This window comes from Lepus europaeus, chromosome 5 (assembly GCF_033115175.1).
Source record: "Lepus europaeus isolate LE1 chromosome 5, mLepTim1.pri, whole genome shotgun sequence".
Taxonomy (NCBI): Eukaryota; Metazoa; Chordata; class Mammalia; order Lagomorpha; family Leporidae; genus Lepus; species Lepus europaeus.
This window is the reverse complement of record NC_084831.1, coordinates 21,325,832-21,344,914: the sequence shown is the minus strand read 5'-3', so window position 1 is coordinate 21,344,914 and position 19,083 is coordinate 21,325,832. Positions and strand designations below refer to the sequence as shown.

General features: G+C 46.7%; 1 protein-coding gene across 10 annotated transcripts in view; it reads right to left on the bottom strand.

Moving 5' to 3' along the window:
• Positions 1 to 19,083, bottom strand: part of LOC133759570 (mediator of RNA polymerase II transcription subunit 18) — a 187,565-nt gene that overhangs the window by 110,615 nt on the left and 57,867 nt on the right. For 2 of the 10 annotated variants that reach the window (XM_062190771.1, XM_062190774.1), the window contains exon 1: positions 11,243 to 11,346. The exons of 6 other annotated variants lie outside the window; for them this stretch is intronic. The gene's annotated coding sequence lies outside the window, so the exon portion shown is untranslated. Of the gene's footprint in view, positions 1 to 11,242; positions 11,347 to 19,083 lie in introns of those variants that run through there. 2 more of the 10 variants (XM_062190770.1, XM_062190773.1) reach the window with 1 other exon arrangement.

Below are 19,083 nucleotides of genomic sequence, written 5' to 3'. Positions count from 1 at the left end.
TTATTGGTTTTCTTTGAAATTTTCCCTCTCAGCCTCACTGGCTTTGCAGGGTATACAATTATAGGTTGAGAGGTGTTTTCCTTGCACATTTAAGATATTATTCTACTTACTTCCAGTATTGGCTTAACCAGTAAACCAAACAATCTCTCAAAGGAACTAAAGTAAAAAGAAGTAGTATAACCTAGCCATCAGGAAAAGCACTTAAAGTCAAACTGAACCAACTACCTTTTGTTTGTCCAATATACAACCTTAAATATCGAAACAACCATTAAATAGACAGTTATTAGTCCTATTTTAAGCAGGCCTTCCAAGATAAATCACCTAATTAATAATGAAGCCAAGATTTTTTTTTTTTTTTTTTGACAGGGAGAGTGGACAGAGAGAGAAGAGAGAGACAGAGAGAAAGGTCTTCCTTTGCCGTTGGTTTACCCCACAATGGCCGCTACGGCCAGCGCACCGCGCTGATCCGAAGTCAGGAGCCAGGTGCTTCTCCTGGTCTCCCATGCGGGTGCAGGGCCCAAGCACTTGGGCCATCCTCCACTGCACTCCCGGGCCACAGCAGAGAGCTGGCCTGGAAGAGGAGCAATCGGGATAGAATCCGGTGCCCCGACCGGGACTAGAACCTGGTGTGCCGGCGCCGCAGCCGGAAGATTAGCCTATTGAGCTACGGTGGCGCCGGCCTGAAGCCAAGATTTTTAAAAGATTTATTTAAAAGGTAGAGTGACAGATAAAAGAGACAAAGAGAACTTTCATTTACTGGTTCACCCCCAAAATGTCTTTCAACAGTCACTTCTCAGGAACTCCATCTGGGCCTTCCCAATGGTTGGAAGGGGCCCAAGTACTTGGGCCATCTGTTGCCTCCCAGGGCTCATTAGCTTGAAGTTGAATCAGAACCAGAGCAGCAGGAACTCAAACAGGCACTCTGACATGGAACATGTCATGCCTGTGATACGCTACAATGCCCACCTCTGAAACCAAGATTTTAATACAGGCAATGTGACTCCTGAGCTTGCATAAAACACAATACTATGATGCTTGATATTAAATCAAAGAATGTGAACTGCGAGGTTTCCCCTTCTATTAGGCAAAACAGTGGAAGAATTCTCTTGTGCAGGAAAGTCACATGTTAAGGCCCTAATTGATATAGGTTCCCTCCAGCTGAAACTAGATTTAAAGCAACAAACACAAAGTAAAGCCACTGACCTACACTTGATCTTAGCCAAAAGGCCTAGAAGCGACAGCCAGCCACTGCCCTAATGTGTTCTTAAAAACATCTTTACCAACTAAACTGCCCAAGAGTCCTTAGGACCATGTAAAAAATTAAACCGAGAGATTATAAATAAACAGATGCAGATAGCAAGGCATTTGTAGAAAAAACAGCAAAGCTGTGATGGGTACATTCCATTCTGCAAAAGCTATAAAGTTGTGTCACCACCAAAACAACAGGAAGACAGGCAGTCAACTCCAGATGCCACCCCTCTTTCTACTAATTCTGTGCTTCATCCTCTTTCCAATATTGCTCTATAACTGCTATCACCACCTCCAAATTCTTCTAAAAAAAAAATCCCTCAAAGATCGCTTCTGGATTTGATAATTAAGAGAAGGGTAAGGGAGTCAGGTGTGTGGCAAGCCAGTTAAGCTGCTGCTTGGGACACCCATATCCCATATTTGAATGCCTGGTTCGAGTTCTGGCTATTCTGCTTCCGAAACAGCTTGCTGCTAACAAGGCATCCTGGAAGGCAGCAAGTGATGGTTCAAACTACTTGAGTTCCTGTCACCCATGTCAGAGATCTGGTTGTTGCAGGCGTTTTGGGGAAAAAAAAAAAAAAAAAAAAAAAAAAAAAAACAGCAGATGGATGTCACTCTTTTAAGTAAATAAACTTAAAACAGGGTAAGGAAATAAACTGGTCATTTTCTTAATCCATGAAAGCATTAAAAATGAAACTGGCCAGGGATGGGCATTGTGGCAGAGAACGTTAAGCCCTCGCTTGGGACTCCCATAACCCACATCAGAGTACCAGTTGGAGTCCCAGCTTCTCTGTTTCCAATTCAGTTCCTGCTGATGCATCCTGGGAAGCAGCAGAAGATGGATCAAGAGCTTAGGTCCCTGCCACCTGTGTGGGAAACCTGGATGGGGAATCAAACCTAGGTAGTCTGATATAGGATGCTGGTGTTTTAACTGGCATGATAACTGTTAGAACAACACCTGCCTCCAGGGATATTTTACAACATAATTAAGTGGGGCCAGTGTTGTGGTGTAGTGGTAAAGCCACTGCCTACAACGCTGGAAGCATCTGAGTCACAGCTGCTTCCACTTCTGATTCAGCTCCCGCTACTGCACGTGGGAGAGCAGCAGAGAGTGGCTCAAGTACCTGGGCCCATGCACCCAGGTGGGAGACCATGAAGAGACTCCTGGTTGTTACACTTTCAATTCAGCTCCCTGCTAATGGCCTGGCAAAGCAGTGGAAGATGACCTGCTAGGGCCCCTGCACCCAAGTGGGAGATATGGAAGAATTTCCTGGCTTTGGATTGGCCCAGCTCCAGCCATTGTAGCCATTTGGGGAAGTGAACCAGTGGATGGAAGATCTCTCTCTCTGTAACTCTGCCTCTTAAATAAATACATCTTTTAAAAATAATAAAATATCTTTCTCACGTTAGTATTGATGATATATTTCTTTCTTATTTACCTCACAATAGGGTTCTTTAGGAAAGCTTGAGTGGGTTCATTATTACTAAGCAAAGTTAAGAAGCGGGAGTCAAGAGCCAGAACCCAGGCACTATGGTATGGGACATGGGTGTCTTACCCAGCATCTTAACCACTAGGCTAAACACTTGGACCCTCTCTCCTCAATGAATCTGTAATCCTTTATACCAATTTCTGACACCGCAGTGCCAACCAAAGTGCAGAGAAGAGTAAGCAGATGGGTGGGGAGATTACAGCACACAGGTTATCGACAGATGGCACATGCAGGGTAAAGTCGGGTAAGGGTGTTCTCTGTAAGATGACACATTGATTCCTTTCAGAATGTGGAAGAAATGAATCAAGCAAGACATAAAGTGTTATTTACTGCTTTTAAATAAAATACAGTTAGCACCTATCAAAATGCTCTTGAAAAAAACAGGTGTGTTGGGGGAAGGGGGGTGGAGAGCAGGTATTTAGCCCTGTGGTTAAGATAACCACATCCCATAGTAGAGCAACGGGGTTCAATTCCTGGCTCTGGCTCCTAAATCCTACTTACCAGGGCAGACACAGGGTGGATACAGTGTCCACACAGGGTGCATAGAGGGTGGATAGTTCAGGAAACTGGGTATCTGCCCCTCACATGGGAGACCTATGGACTGTGTTCCCAGCTCTTGGCCCTGGCAGCCCCAACCTTTGTGGGCAGTTCAGGAATGAACCAGCACATGTGCACTCTCCTGTCTTTCTTTCTCTCAAAAAAAAAAGAAAAGAAAAGAAAGAGAAATCCTGGATATTCAGCTACCAAGAAAAAAATATATAGAATATCATTAACATTGGAGCTTAAAAAGGGGTGGTGAGGTGGCATTGTGACATATCGGATAAAGCCGTCGCCTGCAACACCAGCATTCCTCTGCCAGTGCACCTGGGAAGGTAGCAGAAGATGGCCCAAGTCCTTGGGCCCCTGCATCCACCTGAGATGCAGATGAAGCTCCTGACTCCTGCCTTCGGCCTGGCACAGCCCTAGCTGTTGTAGTCATCTGGGGAAAAAACCAGTGGATAGAAGACTCTCTCTGTAATTCTCCTTTTCAAATAAATAAATCTTTTTTTTTTTTTTTTAGGAAGAAAAGAAGTCACAGATTTTATTAAAGATTAGATTTTATTCCCAATGGATACCTGAAAAAATAGCCAGGAACGTCATACACTACAAATATTTCTCAAGCTGACATGCTGCCAGTTCATACCCTGAGAGAGGTTTCCCTCACTGCCTCAAGTATCACTTTAAACCAATGCTCCCTCATACGGTACTCATCATACTCCTACAACTCCCTTTGTCAGGTATGTCTTTTCTCATGTTTATTGAACATGAGACAGTTCGCAAAGACCTGTCACATACTTTATCTGACACCTCTGAAGGGTCACCATTCCTATGTTATAAATGAGGAAACGAAAATTTAAAAGATTAGCTGACTTGCTCATGGATATTCATGGCTGGAAGTGATGAAGGTGGGCTTAGAACCCAAGCACTGAGACTCGAGGCAATTATTGAGAAGAGATGTCCAAACCTTCAGACTGTAAAAACAAACATCTGGTGCTTTAAAACTAACAGAAGAAGGAGCCAGTGCTGTGGCTTAGTGGCTAAAGCCAAGGCCTGCAGTGCTGGCATCCAATATAGGCGCCGGTTCGAGCCCCAGCTGCCACACTTCCGATCCAGTTCTCTGCTATGGCCTGGGAAATCAGTGGAAGATGGCCCAAGTCCTTGGGCCCCTGCACTTGTGTGGGAGACCTGGAAGAAGCTCTTGGCTTTGGATCTGCGCAGCTCTGGCTGTTGCAGCCAACTGGGGAGTAAACTAGCAGATGGAAGACCTCTCTCTCTGCCTCTCCTTCTCTTTCTGTGTAACTCTTTCAAATAAATAAATAAATCTTTAAAATTAAAAAAAAAAAAACAAACAGAAGTTAAACTGAAAACCAAGCTTGTATCTGAAAACCATATAGCTTCAGCCATCTCTTCCCTAAAAATCAAACCACCACTGAACACACTTCCTCTTCTAAAAAATCCACAGAATGTTTTAAATTGTAAATTATAAAATCCTAGAAATTCAGAAATAAAGTATTCCAGACCCTTTGAGAGATGAGAAAATGGAGGCACAAGATTTGTGAACTGCTCAGAGACAGTGGCACCTGAGGCATCCGTTACAACACACCAGGTTTTCTAAGTTTCACATTAAGAGTCATCTTTGGGGCCGGCGCCGTGGCTCAACAGGCTAATCCTCCGCCTAGCGGCGCCGGCACATGGGGTTCTAGTCCGGGTCGGGGCGCGGGATTCTGTCCCGGTTGCCCCTCTTCCAGGCCAGCTCTCTGCTGTGGCCCAGGAGTGCAGTGGAGGATGGCCCAAGTGCTTGGGTCCTGCACCCCATGGGAGACCAGGAGAAGCACCTGGCTCCTGCCTTCGGATCAGCGCGGTGCGCTGGCCGCAGCGCGGCTGCCGCGGCGGCCATTGGAGGGTGAACCAACAGCAAAAGGAAGACCTTTCTCTCTGTCTCTCTCACTGTCCACTCTGCCTGTCAAAAAGTAGGGGAAAAAAAAAGAGTCATCTTCAGGGCCAGTGCTGAAGGGCAGCAGGTTAAAGCTCCAACTTGAAGCACTGACATCCCATATCAGAAGTGGAGCAGCCAGGAATTGCTCTGGTGCCCACAGGGGATGCCAGCACCGCAGGTGGCAGCTTTATCTGCTCTACCACAGTGCCAGCCCCTGTTCCACTTCCAATCCAGCTCCCTGCTAATGCACCTAGAAAGCAGCAGAAGATGGCCCAAGTGCTTGGGCCCCTACACCCACGTGGGAGACCTGGAAGAAGCTCCTGGCTTCAGCCGCTCCCCAAACCCACCTGAAGCCATTTGGGGAGTGAATCAGTAGACAGTAACATCGATCACACTCTCTTTCGCTGTCTCTCCCCCTGTCTCTGTAACTCTTTAAATAAATAACTCTTTTTAAAAATAATACCTACTTTGGCCGGCGCCGTGGCTCAACAGGCTAATCCTCCGCCTTGCGGCGCCGGCACACCGGGTTCTAGTCCCGGTCGGGGCACCGATCCTGTCCCGGTTGCCCCTCTTCCAGGCCAGCTCTCTGCTGTGGCCAGGGAGTGCAGTGGAGGATGGCCCAAGTGCTTGGGCTCTGCACCCCATGGGAGACCAGGAGAAGCACCTGGCTCCTGCCATCGGAACAGCGCGGTGCGCCGGCCGCAGCGCGCTACCGCGGCGGCCATTGGAGGGTGAACCAACGGCAAAAGGAAGACCTTTCTCTCTGTCTCTCTCTCTCTCACTGTCCACTCTGTCTGTCAAAAAAAAAAAAAAAAAAAAAATTAAAAAAAAAAAATAATACCTACTTTAAAAAGGAAAAGGTCAAATCTCTCCCATCCTTTAAAATCAAAACCAAACAGTGGCCGGCGCCGCGGCTCACTAGGCTAATCCTCCGCCTAGCAGCGCCGACACACCGGGTTCTAGTCCCGGTTGGGGCGCTGGATTCTGTCCCAGTTGCTCCTCTTCCAGGCCAGCTCTCTGCTGTGGCCTGGGAGTGCAGTGGAGGATGGCCCAAGTCCTTGGGCCCTGCACCCACATGGGAGACCAGGAGGAAGCACCTGACTGACTCCTGCCTTCGGATCAGCGCGGTGCGCCGGCCGCAGCATGCAGGCTGTGGCGGCCATTGGAGGGTGAACCAACGGCAAAGGAAGACCTTTCTCTCCGTCTCTCTCTCTCACTGTCCACTCTGCCTGTCAAAAACAAAACAAAACAAAAACAGTCCCTCGATCCTGCCTCCTTTTGGCACTTAATCTTCTCCTTAACTCTACAACCTACCTTCAGGATAGCAAGCAGGGGCCAGGCACTTGGTCTAGCAGTTAAGACGTCACCTGATATACTAATATCCATATGAGTGCGCCTGGGTTCGAGTCCAGGTTCTGGTTCTGCTAACGCAAACCCTGAGAGGCAGCAAGTGACGGCTCAAGTAATTGGGTCCCTGTCACCCACATAGCAGACCCAGACTGAGTTCCCATTTCCTGGCTTTGATCTGGCATGGTCTTAGCTATGGGCATTTGAGATGTTTCTCTCTCTGCCTTTCAAGTGAGTAAAATAAACAAAAGTTTTTATTAAAAAACATATTATAAACCAAATGCAATACATTCCAGCCATACCAGACTATTTCTTCTCCCCCAGACACACACCTCACAGACTCACACTGCACCTTGAAACTGCTTTACCTGAACTTATCCCTCCAGACTGGACTCTAACATCACATCCTGTGCAATGCCTTCGTTCACTGTTGAAGAAAACAGAATCTCTTGATCCCTATCTCTTTTATAACAAACCTCTATTTAATACCGCACCACTGTTATGTGTTATGGCAGTGTGAGCTCTTGGGAGGCCAAAGCTATACAACTTTATATCATTATATGCCAGACCATCAACCTGATCCTAGCACACAACAGCAAAACAAAAACAACTGCTGAATGAAAGAATTATTTTGGTTTTTATATCCTCCAGAACTATACCTAATCAATTTTTAAATATCATTCATCCATTCAGAAAATATTTATAAAGTTCCAGTGAAATACATGGGGCTGTGTGCTATGCAGTAAGGATGTACATTATGACCTTATCCCTTCCATATGACAGCTAACTGTGACAATACAAAACAAATAACACTGTTATTTGATAAATACTATGGAAAGGATCAACATAAATGGTTATAGTGATCCCTGTAAAGATGTGACTAACAGTCTGGAAGTTTCACAATGGTATATCAGACTCTCTTAGAAAATCCATCCATTCTCTTCTCCCTTTCCTTATATGAGTACTTGTACCCTCTTCCAGTGTTGCTTTTCCTTTTCTACTACCAGTAGTAAAAATAACTTACTACAGGAGTTTAAGCATATAATGCAACCAAACACTTACTCTTTCGCTCCTAGAAACAATTCCCGAAGTTAGGTAGAACAGGAAATATTAGCCCCACGTTAAAGATGAGAAAACTAGGATTTAAAGACATCAACTGAGCTGCTCAAGACTGCCTAGTTGGGGCCAGCACTGTGGCGTAGGGGGCAAAGCTGCTGCATGCAGTGCCAGCATTGCATATGGGTGCCAGTTCAAGATCTGGCTGCTCCACTTCCAATCTAGCTCCCTGCTGTGGCCTGGGAAAGCTGAAGATGGCCCAAGTCCTTGGGTCCCTGCACCTGTGGGAGACCTGGAAGAAGCTCCTGGCTCCTAGATACGGATAGGCCCAGCTCTGGCCACTGCGGCCAACTGGGGAGTGAACCAGTAGATGGAAGACTTCTTTCTCTCCCTCTCTCTGCCTCTGCCTCTCTGTAACTCTACCTTTCAAATAAATAAATCTTAAGAAAGAAAAAACAAAGACTGCCTAGGTAATAAAAAAAAAAAAAAGCATTTTATTTATTTAGTGCTTATTTACTTACTGTCTAACTCCTCCCTCTTCCCACCCCAACTTTAATCAGTCTGTAAACTCCAGGAGGGAACAGACTTTTGTTTTTACTGCTTTATCCTCAGAATCTAAAACAGTACCAAGTATGCAACAGGCTTACATTCATGATCGAATGCATGGATGGATTTGGAAATAAAGTAGACTAACAGCAAGAAATCTAAGGGAAAAAAAGTTTTTTCCCATGATGATGGCACAATAAAAGAGATTTAAAACAGGCTTCTACTAGTTAGAAAGGCTAGACTAATTCTATTGACTCCATTCCATTGGCATGTTATGTATTTTACCTAAAAAGAATTTAAATCAGGGAGCTGAAATAGGTTCCTGTCTCTGATGTCACATTCATGGCATGTACTGACACAAATCCAAGGCTTAATGACAGGTTTCAAACTGATTAACAGTTTTTACTAAAGGCAGAAACTAAAGAAAAGAATTTTGGGGGGTCTTTGACTAAAAAACGTATATGAGTTTGAGTTGTGTACAATGTGAATTTCAGCAGCCACAGTTGCTGTATCTATGTCCTCCAACATATTTCTTAGTAAACGTTTTTAAAGAACTTTAAAACCACAACTGAGTAACTCTTACCCTTTCACCCCCAAGTCTCCATAAAATTGTCATTCTGCCTGGGCACAAGGTAATCAAATCATACTGTAAGACTAAGTGCTGGGACCAACGTTCAGTATGACTTATGGGAAAGACTGCTTATAGTTCTAGGAATTCCATTTCCTGATAAACTACTTTACTTTGGAAAACAGTTCATTTTTTCCTCCAATATTTCATTGTGTGTGTTTTTTTTAATTATTTATTTGAAGGAGAGAGTGACAGATCTTCCATCCACTAGTTCACTCCCCAGATGGCTACAATAATCAGGGCTAGGCTAGGCTAGACTAGGCCAGGCAGAAGACAGGAGACAGGAACTCTATCCAGGTCTCCTCCGCTGGTAGCAGGAGGAGCCCAAGCACTTGGGTCATCCTCCGCTGCTCTCTCAGGCACAATCCCAAGGAGCTGGGTTGGAAGCAGAGCTGCCAAGACTCCAACCAGTGCTCTGATATGGAATGCCAGCATTACAAGTGGCACCTTAGTTTGCTATACCACAATGCCAGTCTCCTGCTCAGTATTTTGATCTCAGCAAATTAAAGCTGGTTGCGGTGATATGACTAGCAGCTGCAGTAAGTGTGACGGGGCCTACGCTGTGGCAAAGCAGGCTAGGCATCCGTCTGCTGCGCCAGCATCCCATATGGGTGCTGCTCCACTTCCAGTCCAGCTCTCTGCTATGGCCTGGGAAAGCAGTGGAAGATGGCCCAAGTCCTTGGGCCCTAAACCCACATGAGAGAGCCGGAAGAAGTTCCTGGCTCCTGGCTTCAGATCGGCCCAGCTCTAGCCGTTGTGGTCTTTTGGGGAGTGAACCCGTGGATGGAAGATTTTTCTGTGTCTGTCTGTCTGTAACTCTGCTTCTTAATAAGTAAATCTTTAAAAAAAAAAAAAAAGTGTGAGGTAATGAAAAGAGCACTAGACTTGCAGTAGGGTTTCCTATTCCTCATGCGGGTTAACAGAATGAGAATGACCTTGGACAAGTCACTTAACATTGTAGAGGGTAGGATTTATCGGCTGTAAAGTGGAAGAACTACCACCTTGCAGAACTGTAGTTAGGATTTTAAGCTATACAGTGTGTTAACGGCAACACTGATAGCACTATCACATGTGAACAAATGAGTAACAGCCAGTCAATAGCAACTGCTGTTTGCTAGACTATTTTGAAAATTTCCAGGGCAATTCTGTGTATGGCTTGTTCAAAACAAAGCCAGGAAAACAAAAGACCTTGACTCACTGCTAGGTTCAGAACAGAAGAACCACTGCATTAAGGACCTCTCATCTCTAGACAGTATTACTAACACAATCTGGGGTTCTGAGGCTCAGTCATTTCCACGAGATATGAAACAAAGTAATAAAGTGCAAAGGACTTGATCTGCCTACTGGAGCAGGAATTTAACCTATGTAACTTTAATAACCTTCCCCGATTCATGCAAAGGGGTCTCAGCTGTCCTCATTCCACCAGACTGGATACTTTTTTCAAAAAGGTTGTGTCTGCCCTGGCATTCAGAAAGCTTTTCCGTGAGCGGAATCTAGCAATGCACATTTCCAAGGGGACATACAGCGCCAACCAAATCTGATCATCCACACAATTCAAGTTCCCAACTCTCCTCCAATAAACTGACTTGTGCTTTATACACGTCTCCGTGATGCAGAGCCTTCTATTAATGGACTTTTGTGCCCTAAAGGATGTGGGTGAGGCGCTTGAGGAGCTGAGTGAATGCAGTCTTCTTCTTCTTATTATTATTATTTGCAAGCAATGAATGATATCCTACATAAATCACTCTCCTCCGAGAGCCAAAAGCCATCAGCACCGGCTCTTTGGTCCCCGGGTCGCAGCAAATTCGGTCCCTTGCCGTTTTCCCTGGGTATTGGGGCGACCCTTCTTGTTCATGGACTCAACCCCTCCCCGAGAAAGACGCCTGGAGATTCGAGCCCTGGAGCTGCCTGGGCTGACATTTAAGAGTTAGACAATGACCTCCAGGTTGCTACAGAAACTGCTTAGCTGCGAAGCCTCCGCTCTGGCCGGCCGGAATGCGGAGGTCCAAGCGAGGATGGTTTTGAAAATGGACTTTGAACCGATTCCATTGCGGTAACCCGAGCCCCGGGGAGAGGTCCCCTCAGGAGCTGGCCTTGCGGGATCCCCGAGGAGGCGACTCCACGCACGGGCACAAAGGGGAGCCGAGCAGCCCAGACAAAAGGGCCAGCAAGTCCCGGAGCGTGAAGGCGAGCCTGCGCGGGGCCCGCAGCGGGCGGAGACGCCGCGGCGGGACGGCGGTGGGAGGGCCGAGGAGGGAGGCGGCGGCCCCAGGCCGCCCCGCCCTGGCGCGGCGCGACGGCGACCCCGGCCGTTACCCCGGGCTCGGACCGCGAGCCCCTCGCAGGGTCGAGGATGCGGCCGGAGCCCGAGAGGCGCCCGGAGCCCGAGAGGCGCCCGCAGCCCGACGCCGCGCGCCGTCCCGCGCGCTCTCCGCTGCTCGCCGGACTCACCCGGGTCGTCGCCGCCGCCGCCGACTCCTCAGCCTCCACGGCAGTTTCCTCCGGAAATCCTACCTGGCCCGCCGGCCTCCAGGCTACAGCCAGAGCCTCCGGCCCCCGGGGCGGGGGGAAGACGCAGCGGGCCGGACACCGAGAGGTGGGGCCTTGCTGCCGCGGAGGCTCATGGGATTTGTAGTCTCCAGTCGGGCGGCCGGGGAACGAAATGGCGGGAACTGCAAGCCCTTTGCTCTCCGGGAGGTCGGTTCTCCACCTCCATCGCGTCTCTGGGCTTGCGCCGCCCGCTGCCTTTGCCCTGCGTGCAGAACCTCCTGGGTCCCTTCCTTAACTAGTGAGGAGGCTGTGCTGGAGACGGGAGCTGATGCAAGCGTGTTGTTCCAGAAAACCGTGTCCGGAGCCTCTCTGGCCAAATTTCCAGTTTCCCTAAAGGAAAAAAGTAATGAGGGGCCATTTAAAGTGCAAAACACTTAACAAGCAAGTTAACCTCAATTGCCTGCGTAAGAAACTCTTCTTTTGGCCGGCGCCGCGGCTCACTAGGCTAATCCTCCGCCTTGCGGCGCCGGCACACCGGGTTCTAGTCCCGGTCGGGGCACCGATCCTGTCCCGGTTGCCCCTCTTCCAGGCCAGCTCTCTGCTGTGGCCTGGGAGTGCAGTGGAGGATGGCCCAAGTCCTTGGGTCCTGCACCCCATGGGAGACCAGGAGAAGCACCTGGCTCCTGCCATCGGATCAGCGCAGTGCGCCGGCCGCAGCGCGCCTACCGCGGCGGCCATTGGAGGGTGAACCAACGGCAAAAGGAAGACCTTTCTCTCTGTCTCTCTCTCACTGTCCACTCTGCCTGTAAAAAAAAAAAAAAAAGAAACTCTCCTTCAGCCTGTTAATCAAACACAGTATTTCAACGCCTTCCTCCCAGAGAATCTACAGACAGACCTAAATGTAAATAAAACTGCAACGCTTCCAGAGAAAGAAATCAGCGACTTTGAAATACACTCAGTAAAATAAAATAAATTCCTTGTCGAGGGTTGGGGGAGAGACTGCGCACCGCCCGCTCCCCCACAGCCGCCTCTTCTGGGAAGCAGCGTCTGAGAACGCCCTGGCCCTGGCCGGAGCTGAGGAAAAGGCCAAGGAAGGAGTCGTCAGATTCACTGTAAGGTGACCAGTCCTATATGTAGTCCCATAAAAGCTCAAATTGAGCCAAAGTATAACAATTATGGTAACTTTGAAGTAAACACTATATTTTGAGTTCTATTCTTTTAGGAAAATGTTTTTTAGGGGCCAGCATTGTGGCATAGCAGGTAAAGCTGCCACCTGCAATGCAGGCATTCTCTACGGACGCCAGTTTGTGTCTTGGCTGCTCTACTTCAGCGCCCTGTGATGGCCTGGGAAAAGCAGCAAAAGATGGTCCTGGTGCTTGGGCCCGGGGCTACCCACATGGGCAATCTGGGAAAAAGCTCCTGGCTCCTGGCTTCCGCCTGGTCCAGCCCTGACCATTGTGGTCATCTGGAGAGTGAACCAGCGAATGGAAGATCTGTCTCTCTCTCTCTGTCTCTCCTTCTCTCCAACTCTTTCAAATAAATAAATCTTTAAAAACATGTTTTTAATTCATTGTGAAAATGACAAACTCTACAAATTATTTTTGCTAAATGTTCCACTGAACAAAAGATGACATACATAACTGATTGTAATACAACAAATGCACTGTATTTCAGATTATCAGTACTAGAAAATAGCTGTCCTGTATCTAGGACACTAGGACGATGGACACTGCATAGTATTGTGTAGCACACAGCACTGCTGCCTGTTACACGCTGCCATGCTGCCACTTGTGGTTATGCATTGACAAGTTGTCATCTGTGTGCTTGGGAGTAAGAATTCCACAAGTGCTTGAAGTGGTACAGAATCCACAATTACAGACCTTTTTGGAGACTCTTTTTTACTGGTTGTGACTTGTTTGTATACCTTCAAAATATTGGATTTCAAGCTACCTGCACCAAGTGAAACAGTCTAAACATGTTTCCTCTGACACTGACATTGATGAAAAAAACAAGTGAGGGTCATGTGATTACACATTACAAATTTGTTTACAAATTTTCATTGTAAAATGGTTACTTAAGGGGCCAGGGTTGTGGAGCAGTGGTTACGCCATTGCCTGTGACGCTAGTGTTCTAAATGAGCACTGGTTCAAGTCCCTGCTATCTGCTTCCAGCTCAGCTCTGTACTAATGTGCTTGGGAATGCAGTGCAAGATGGCCCAAGTGCTTGGGCTCCTGCCATCCACTTAGGAAACAACGCTCCTGGCTTCAGTTTGGCCCTGGGAACCCAGAAGAAGCCCCTGGCTCCTGGCTTCAGATCGGCACAGCTCCAGCCATTGCGGCCATCCATTTGGAGAGTGAACCAGCAGGTGGAAGACTGCCCTTTCTGTCTCTCCCTCTGTCTCTCTGGAACTCTGCCTTTCAAGTAAATGAATAAATCTTTAAAAATAAATTAAATAAATCTTTTTAAAAAGGCTAGATAATAAACATGTAATTGTAATTGTTCAACAACAAAAAAAGAGCAGAGCCAGTGTGCCACAACAAAAGGTACCTATAATGATTTCAGTGGTTGTGTGGATAAACATGATTGGTTCCAAATATTCCATCCTTATTATGGGTAAAAAAACAGTACTGATCTTTGATCACTCAAATAATTGGTATATGTATTGTAAATGCATGGATTATTCACAGATTTGTAAACAAAGACTTCATAAATTTGTTTCAAAAGAGATATCTCTTTGGAGTGCCTAAAACAATGTAGTGAGAAACCATCAGCAGGAAGAAAGTGTAATATTTCCAGACCTACTGTTGTCCAAGATGGTATCAAATTTGGCATGGGAAGCCATATATTATTCTCAAATGGCAAGAACAATGACAGTGCAAGGCATTTTGTCTTTGAATTGCTTTGCTGCTTTTCACCAGAAAAGATTGTTAAACAGGCCATGCAAGTCACTTCTTTGTATATTGTGTAATGTAGTAAAGGTGCCAGGGGCCTTGTGGCACAGCGGCTTAAGCAGCCACTTGAGATGCAGACATCCTATATGGAAGTGCCAGTTTGAATCCCAGCTGCTCCACTTCCACTCCAGCTTTCTTTTGCCCCTGCCACCCATGTGGGAGACCATGATGGAGTTCCTGGCTCTTGACTTCCACCTGGCCCAATCCTAGCTGTTGTGGCCATTTGGAGGGGTGAATGAGCATCTCTCTCTCTCTCTCTTTCTCTCTCTCTCTCTCTCTCACACACACACACACACTTTCTATCACTGCTTTTCAAGTAGATGAAAATAAGTATTTTAAAAATACTTAGTAGATAATAATAATACTTAGTAAAGTATAAAGAGCCCATTGTAAAAACAGGGTTTGTCAGTGAGGCAGATCAGATTCCAGCCTGGTGGGCAGCCAATCAATGGGATACACCTGCACAGCTGGACATGGAGGTGGGAGCTAGCAGCAGCACACAGGAGGGGTCTACCACAAAGGGAACCTGCTGCTCTGCCACACTCTGTGTCCACAGACCAAGGACACATTCTCAGTTAGAAAGCCACAGTTTGGTTCCACTACATCGTGACTACTACAGTCTAGTTTCATCTATTCTCTCATTTTACCCTTTTCCATTCTTTTATTGTACATAAAGTAACTGGTATATGTGCACAAGAATGTTTTAAAATAAATGTCTAATGGTATGTTTTGTTTTTAAGCAAGCCTTTAAAAACGTTTATTTTCATCTACTTGAAAGGCAGAAGTGACAGAGAAAGACAGAGGGAGAGAGAGAGCTTCCGTATACTGGTTCACTCCCCAAATGTCCACAACAGCCAGAAGTGGGTCAAGTCGAAGTCAGGAGACTAGAACTCCATGTCAGTGTCTCACAGGGGTGACAGGGACTGAAGCACTTGAGCCATCTTCTGTTGTAGCCCAGGATGTATTAGCAGGAAGCAGGATTGGAAGCAAAGCAATCAGGACTTCAACCACTACTCCAATACAGAACGCAGGAGTTCCAAGTGCTTGGCTAACCCACACTGATTTGAAAATGAAAGAGCAAGCTACTCTGGGAAAAAATTGTTGAAAAAAAAGGACTGGAATCTGGTATATACAAAGAGCTCTTTCAACACAATAGGAAGACAACTCAATTTTTAAAAAGATTTGAACACTTCACCAAAAGAAATGGATAGCAAATCACACATGAAAGATTTTATGGAATGTGCTGGTGCCGTGGCATAAAGATTAAGCTTCTGCCTGCAGTGCTGGCATCTCATATAGACTCCTATTGGAGTCCCAGCAGCTCCACTTCCAATCCAGCTCCCTGCTGATGCACCTGGGAAAGCAGTGGAAGATGGGCCCCTGCACCCACTTGGGAGACCCAGGAGAAGCTGCTGGCTCCTGGTTTCAGCCTGGCCCAACCCCAGCCATTGCAGCCATTTGGGGAGTGAACCAGCAAACGGAAGATCTCTCTTTCTCTCTTTCTTTCTCCGTATCTGCCTTTCAAAAAATAAATCTTTTTAAAAAAAATTTTAGGAAAATGTAAATTAAAACCATAATGTGGGGGCAGGTGTTTGGCAGGCAGCAGTTAAGACACCGTTTGGGATGCCCACATCCCCACATTAGCATGCCTAGATTCAAGTCTGCTCCATTTCAAATCCAGCTTCCTGAGAGGCAGCAGGTGATGGCTGAAGCACTTGTGTTCCTGCCATCCATTGGAGAGACCTGGTTTGAGTTCCTAACTCCTGGCTTTGGCCTTGCCGGTCTTGGGTATTGGGGAGTGAACTAGTGGATGGAAGACTGAGCTCTCTCTCTTCCTTTGAAATAAATAAAAATAAATTTGAAAAATCCAATAAGATTAAATAAATCATAATAATATATCTCCTGGAGTGGCTAATATAAAAGGACTGGCAATATGAAATATTAACAAAAATATGGAGAACAAGAATTCTCAGACACTAGTAGTAGGATTTTAAAATGATACAAGTACTTTGGGAAATGATTTGACAGTTTCTTTAGAAATTAAGTATATACCTCTCATATGGCCCTAGTAGGACTACTGGGCTTGTACCTGAGACAAATGAAAGTACACATCCACACATAGCAAGATCTATTTCATGAATGTTCACAGCAACTTTATTTGTAGAAACCAAAGACTGGAAACAAAAACCCCCAATGCCCTTCAAAAGGTGGATGAATATTCATACAATGGAATACTCCTCAGCGATGAGAAGGCACGAACTACGTATATATGAAACAACACGATGATTCTTAACATAGTTAGCCGGAGTGAAAGAAAGAGTACATTTCGGTAAAATTCAATTGATTAAAAGTTCTGGGCCATGCAAGCTAATCTGTAGTGACAGGAAGAAAACCAGAGACTCCCTGGGGATCAAGAAAGCAATGTCACAGCAGGGAGGAATTCCCAAGGGATGAGGAAACTTTGAGGAGTGGTGGGCATTTCAGTTATGCTGCTCCTGGGCATGGTTTCAAGGGCGTGTAATATGTCAAAGCTCATTAAACTGTATGTGCGTTTAAAATATGTGCAGGCTGTTGTTTGCCGGTTGTACTTCACTAAGCCTGAAAAATAGTACAGGTTTTATAAAGAGAATCCTTCAGTGGTTCCCACTATCCTCTGGGGGGGAACAAAAAGGTTGTCATAGAGACTAATTGTGGAGCTTCAGAATCATCCATGGTTTCAGGGAAGGGAACTAAGGGATGGCAACTTGAAACCCTAACTGATAATGGTAGTAACAGTAGCTGGAGTAATCGTAGGCATAGTCAAACTGCCACTTTTTCTTGAACGCCTACCATGTACTGGGTATTTTACACTATGTCTTCATGAAGATTCCTGCCAGGGAGCTGAAGCTGAGACAAGCATTAACAGCAGGCAATTTACCTGGAAGGGGATCTGAGGGATTTAAAGTGAAAGTCCAGAAGAAATAGGGAAGAAAGAAAAGCCAACATGAGGATGTATTACCAAGTGTTCACGGCTGCATCCCCCTGAGAATTTTCTAGAATGCCTTTCAGCGTGGTCCTTCTAAGGACTGCCTCTCAGACGCATTTACCCATTGATGACCCACACCCACTGGTCAGGCTTGCCCCAAGGGGCATTAACTCCCCTTGCATTTCTGCTCCTACTATTATTCTACATCATAGTTTAAGAGAAGATCCAAGAGAGAAAGCAGAAAGATAGAAGGAAAGTTGAAGCCTTCACTAAATTGTTTTCCAAAGCTTCAACTAGAATCTGAGAGGGCTGAGAGGACGTGAGGGGAGTACAAGAGGTCCCAGACTGTCCCCTGTGGTACTCAGTTTGTTCAAGCTCTCCCATAGTTGCAGCTCATCACCTAGTCTTCAGGGTGATGACTGGCTATAATGTTGAAGAAGAGGCAGGGGTGCTTACAAGCAGACACAGGGATTGGACCTAGCAGCTAAGATACCAGTTAGGATACTAGCACCCCACATCAGAGTGTCTGGGTTTGATAATCTTCTCCAGCTCCTGGTTACAACTTCCTAAAGACACTGCAAGGCAGCAGCGATGGCTCAAGTAGTTGGGAACCTCCCATCCACATGGGAGAACTGGACTGAGTTCCTGCTCCCTGGCTTTGGTCTTGTATTAGCCATCATGAGCATCATTAGACCCCGATCGAGTGAACCAGTAGATGAGAGTTCTGTGGCTATTTCTGTCTCCTTCTCCAATAAATTTTATTTTTAAAATCAAATTAGAGGGCCGGCACCATGGCTCAATAGGCTAATCCTCCGCCTGTGGCACCAGCACCCCGGGTTCTAGTCCTGGTTGGGGTGCCCGATTCTGTCCCAGTTGCTCTTCTTCCAGTCCAGCTCTCTGCTATGGCCCGGGAGTGCAGTGGAGGATGGCCCAAGTGCTTGGGCCCTGTACCCCATGGGAGACCAGGAGGAAGCACCTGGATCCTGGCTTCAGATCAGCGTGGCGCCGTCCGTGGTGGCCATTTGGGGGGTGAACCAACGGAAGGAAGACCTTTCTCTCTGTCTGTCTCTCTCTCACTGTCTAACTCTGCCTGTCAAAAAAAATCAAGTTATAAACTTTTTTTAAAGATTTATTTATTTATTTGAAAGAGTTACACAGAGAGAGGAGGAAAGGCACAGAGAGAGGGAGAAAGACAGAGAGGTCTTTCATCCACTGGTTCACTCCTCAGTTGGCCACAATGGCTGGAGCTGCGCCAATCCGAAGCCAGGAGCCAGGAGCTTCTTCTGGATCTCCCACGTGGGTGCAGGGGCCCAAGGACCTGGGCCGTCTTCTACTGCTTTCCCAGGCCATAGCAGAGAGCTGGATCAGAAGTGGAGCAGCTGGGACTTGAACCAGCGCCTATAAGGGATGTCGGCACTGCAGGCGGTGGCTTTACCCACTATGCCACACTCTATGCCACAGCGCTGGCCCTAGAAACTTTTAAATCACCATTTATAATATTTAAATCAGATTATATTATAAAACATTTTTTTTTAAATTTTTGAGAGGCAGAGTGGACAGTGAGAGAGGAAGAGACAGAGAGAAAGGTCTTCCTTTGCCATTGCTTCACCCTCCAATGGCCGCAGCGGCCGGCGCACTGCGCTGATCCGGCAGGAGCCAGGTACTTATCCTGGTCTCCCATGGAGTGCAGGGCCCAAGCACTTGGGCCATCCTCCACTGCACTCCCGGGCCATAGCAGAGAGCTGGCCTGGAAGAGGGGCAACCGGGACAGAATCTGGCGCCCCGACCGGGACTAGAACCCGGTGTGCTGGTGCCGCAAGGTGGAGGATTAGCCTGTTGAGCCACGGTGCCGGCTTATTATAAAAAATTTCTATCAAGTAATATAT